Source organism: Lygodium microphyllum, chromosome 6 (assembly GCF_053477565.2).
Source record: "Lygodium microphyllum isolate KBCC chromosome 6, Lygodium_microphyllum_v1.1.10, whole genome shotgun sequence".
Taxonomy (NCBI): Eukaryota; Viridiplantae; Streptophyta; class Polypodiopsida; order Schizaeales; family Lygodiaceae; genus Lygodium; species Lygodium microphyllum.
This window is the reverse complement of record NC_141140.1, coordinates 61280783-61286254: the sequence shown is the minus strand read 5'-3', so window position 1 is coordinate 61286254 and position 5472 is coordinate 61280783.

The following is a 5472-nucleotide window of genomic DNA, read 5'->3' as shown; positions in this document are numbered from 1 at the left end:
AATCTATATTCACAAAATTAGTAAAGATAAAGGTTTTATTGGTTTTGAGTGGGGAAAAGAGATGCACATGGGATGAAATTCTGAGACAAAGCATCTTTCAGCTGTCATAATCATTCACTAATCATAAATTAGAAAATAATCTATTTTTATGCACAAATAAATAGAAAACAATAGCTAAAAATAGAAAAAAAGGATTTTCACATTATAAAAATCTAGAAATTTATGATTCGTGGTTGTGGCTGTATAAAAATGCTGAGGCATGAAGTTTTCTTGCTTTGTTTATGTGTCATAGTTTATGTTTTTTCCATTTTATGCAAAAAATACATACAAAATAATACCCTACACCTATGCAACATAGCATAACCTAAATGTTAGAGGGAAATGGTGATGTTAAGAGATTAAGAGGACTGAGAGGGTGGGAATATTTAAATTGATTGTGCATTCCATTTAGATTTGGGATATTTCAGTTTAAGAGCCTAGTAGTATGAGGAATCAGTGCTAGTCTCCATACATCAAAGCATACGTTTAGTGAAAATCATGAAAGGGTTGTTTTTTTCACATCACAAAATGCTGATTTGTTGAATATTGTTTGTGCACTAGGATCATATGCACTATGTATGACGCATGACATGGTATCAGTCCTGGATTGCATAGCAATTGCCTTCCTAGGACATGACTTATACGTTGAGTGGAAAGGAGCCTTTGTTGTGGGTCAGCTATATGCTTTCCTTGGGACTGTTTGGTGAGGATTTATATATTCCTAGATTGTACAAAACAAGAAAAGAGTGGAGTTTGTGCGTTATGTTTTATATGTTGGAGAGACTCATCTTGGGGCCAATCCCCAAGGTGTAGGAGAGTCGCAGTGGAGCCGCGACAATCAGTTGAGGGGAGCTTCCTTATATTTGTGTTACGAGGAACTATGCCTATATGTTATGGGATCTCCCTGTGAGGAGAAGGGAAGGTAAACATTGGACTACATATCAGCTACAAACACATAATTAAGTCTATCTAGTGTACATCAATGTATTGTAGGTAGTCCTTGTTCAAAGTTGAGAGAGAGAGAGACAGGGAAACTCCATTTTCTTGAGCCTTCAAGCTCTCAAGGTCATTCCTTCATGTTCCACACTCTAAACTGAAAAGCACACATAATACAAAGATAAAGTGACCTAGTGTAAGTGTAGACTAGACAGACTAACTCTAGTCAGGTCACTAACTGACTATAACCAGACTTATTTAATGTAGTCACATATAGACAGCTGCACACTCTAGTTGTCATAGATGTCGGTCATAGATAAAGACATACTGACGGTGAGCTTGATTTCTAACACTCCCCCTCAAGCTAAAAAAAAAACTCAAATCATCTGCATCACTCCAAGTAGCTGTCTAAAGTGAATGAACTTATCTTTACCAAGTTATTTGGTAAAGATGTCTGCTACCTGGTCTTCAGTCTTCACATGCTCCAAGTCAATCTGATTTGCTAAAACCATTTCCCTGATGAAATGGTAGTGAACCTCAATGTGTTTTGATCTGGCATGATAAACAGGATTGCTTGCTAACATAACACTGCTCAAATTGTCACAGTACAGCTTGAATTTGCTGTCCAAGTGTACTCCCAAGTCATTCAGTAACTTCTGTAACCACTTAGCTTCACAGGCAGCTAAGGCCGCACCACGATACTCTACTTCCGTACTAGACAATGCAACTGTAGGCTGCTTCTTACTCTGCCAATTGATCATGCTACTATCCAATCCAAATGCATAGCCACTGGTTGACCTCCTATCATACGTGCAACCAGCCCAGTCAGCATCAGTGTACCCCATCAAGTCAAGGGGTTTCCCATATGCATAAAACAGCCCACGATCTGTGGTACTCTTTAAATATCTCAGAATTCTCCTGACTGCATCCAAGTGTGGTTTGCGAGGCTTCTGCATGAACTGACTAATCAACCCCACAGCATAACTCAAGTCAGGTCTAGTGATCGTGAGATAGATCAAGCTGCCTACCATCTGTCTCTACATAGTAACATTCTCAATCTCTGTCCCAACATCAATCTGCAGCTTGACATTCTGCTCCAAAGGTGTATCCATAGGCTTGCAATCAGCCATACCATATTTTTGTAACATGTCATGAGCATACTGCTTCTCTAGCAGCCATATGCCTTGAGGTGTAGAGACAACCTCAATCCCCAAAAAATATTTCAGCTCTCCAAGATCCTTGACCTTAAACTCAGCCTGTAGACATGTCTTTATTTCAGCAATCCCATTTTCATCATCTCGTGTAATGATTAAGTCATCAACAAAGACAACTAGGAAAACATGGCCACTATCTGTCTTCGTCACAAACACACTATGATCAGCATTACCCAATCGGAAACCATGTTGCTGCAAATAACTGCTTATACGAGCATTCCATGCTCTAGGTGCCTGTTTCAGCCCATATAGTGCCTTTTTCAGCCGACATACATGTGCTGGAAATTCTGGATGTACATAGCCTTCATGTTGTTCCATGTAAACCTCTTCCTATAATTCTCCATTGAGAAATGCATTCTTTACGTACATCTGCCATAGTTTCCAGCCTCTAGCTGCTGCCAAAGCAATCACAGTTGTAACTATAGCCATCTTTGCTACACGGCTGAAAGTCTCCTCATAATCAAGACCATAATGCTGCGCATACCCTTTTGCAACCAGCTTGGCCTTATATCTTTCCAATGATCCATCTGATTTACATTTTACCTTATACACCCACTTGCATCCAATAGGTGTTTTTCCCTCAAGAAACTGTACCAAATCCCATGTACCATTTTCAGCCAAAGCTGAATATTCCTCATCCATAGCAGCACGCCAATTCTCATCTACAACTGCCTCATCAAACTTACTTGGTTCTCTAAAACCTGTTACTTTCGTCATATAAGCATAATGACGGGCTGAATATCCAGTGTAATTATACTTGTCAACAGGTCATCTGACCCTCTCTGATCTCCTGAGCTGTGGCTCACTGTGAGCTTGCCTCTCATGAGGTGGCACATAACGGCTCTTCCTAGCACCTGGCGTCATAACAGACGGAATCCCCAATTCACTGTCTAAGCTGTCACTGCTAGATGAATCATAACTTGCAGTGAGTGGACCTGTTACATCTTCAAAAACCTTTTCTTTTCCCTTATCTGTTCTCCCCCTCACTAACATATCTGTGTCAATGGATGTAGTAGTGCGACTTCGTAATCGTCCTGTCCAAGGACTTACCATAGATGATACATCACCTGTCTGACCACTCATGGAAGTACTCTCTGCAGGAGTATTTTCAGCATGACTCATACTGGGTGAGCCATCAGCAGGCACTGCAACAGGATTCCCATACCAGGATGCTAACTCATCAAATACCACATCTCTGCTTATGAGTGTCTCATGCATAGAAGGTACATAACACTTATAAGCTTTCCGTTCCTGTGCATATCCTATAAACAAACTTTTCACTGCCTTAGGAACCAATTTCTTCCTCTTCTCATCCGGTATATAAATATATGCAATGCTACCAAATACCTTCAAGTGTGAAATATTAGGTTTATGACCATACAGCCATTCATACGAAGTGACATCATGAATCCCTGCTGTAGGGGTTCGATTCAGTACATAGACAGCCCACTGCTTCAGCCCAATAACTATTTGGCAGATATTTTTCATTTAGCATAGCTCTAGCTGACTCCATCAAAACCCTATTTTTCCTCTCTGCAACACCGTTTTGCTGCGGTGTATAACTACATGTGAGCTGTCTTCTGATCCCATATTTAGCAAGATACCTATCAAAGTAATTTGAGACATATTCACCTCCTCCATCTGATCTCAAGCATGATATGTAACAGCCCAATTCATTTTCAGCATGTTTCTTGAAGTCTTTGAATGCGTCAAACACATCATCCTTATGCTTCAAAATATAAAGCCAAGTGTTCCTGCTGAAATCATCAACGAATGAGACATAATACCGTGCACCGCCAAAAGAAGCATTATGTGAAGGACCCCAGACATCAGAGTGCACCAACTGTAAAGGCCTAGTGCTATTTTTTACATGTCTTATGAAAGGAAATTGTGCCTACTTCCCAAACTCACATGGAGGGCATACATGACCAAAATCATTATACTTGAATTTAGGTAATCCAAGTACTACTTCTTTCTGTTGCATAGATTTCAGCTTTTGTACATTGACATGTCCAATCTGCTTGTGCCAAATCTCTACATCCCGAATGGCACTCTCATCATGAGCAAACATGGCTACCTTGAGTCTCGGAATGGTTGCATCCAATGTAAACATCCTGCCATCCCTTCTACCCTTGGCAATTAACTTGCAGCCATTTCCATACTCCTCAATGAAACACCCATCTTTGTTGAACCTCACTTGCAAATTCTGTTCTGCCATTTGACCCACAGACAACAGATTCTTTGTTATGGTTGGTATATGTAATACATCATGCAAGCCTTTCTTCTTGCCATCAGGCATCATAAGAGGAACAATCCCTTTATGCTTTATGTCATGTTGGGTGTCATCCCCAGTACATACATGACCATGTGTACCTGCAACCATCTCATCAAACCACTCTCCATGCGATGTCATGTGGTTTGACGCTCCAGAGTCAATGTACCATCTGTCATCTCTATCATGTCTCGATGCATTTTTAGATACATGCTGCATGGCAAAGAGTTTATCAACTGACTCATCATGAGCACCACTGGAAGATGCATAGTGCCCATGCTGTCTACCCTTTGCCTTCATATCTCCCTGCTTCTTGTAACAATCCTTTGCAATATGCCCATACCGGCCACAATAATGGCAGTCCTTGTCCCTGTTGGACTGATCAGATGACTGCCATGAACTAGATCCATCACCTCTACCTCGGGGTGATCTCCCCCTGCCTCTAAACCCACCAGATCCATGTTGGCCTTGTGTATTTGCACCATGCCAATTAGTTTGCTGTTGCTGCTGTCCATAAGCATTACGAGTGTCACCACGACCTCGAAATGAACCACAACCTCTAGATTCTCTGCCAAGCTAGCTAGAGTATAACACAGTGTCTCTACTCTGAGATGCACTGGAACCTGTATTCAAACCAAGTTTGACTTCCTCATGCATCAACAAAGTAACTAGCTCTTCCCAGCTAGGGGGCTCTTCTCTGATAGAAATGGAAGTGTCAAAAGCTTTATACTCTTTGCCTAAGCCATTCAAGGCAACAACAATCATATCATCTTCTGATACACTTGAGCCAATAGGAGCAAGTTGATCAGCTATGGTCTTAATCTCCGTGGTATACGCCTGGATGCTCTTGCCATTCCTAGACATGTTGTTGAACTGCTGTTTCAATTGGATCTTCCTTGCATGTGTCATGGTTCCATAAATTTTCATCAGTATGTCCCAAGCATCCTTCAGAGTCTCACATCCAGTGATTTGAATTACCATAGCATCAAATATACATAAAGAAAACCAATG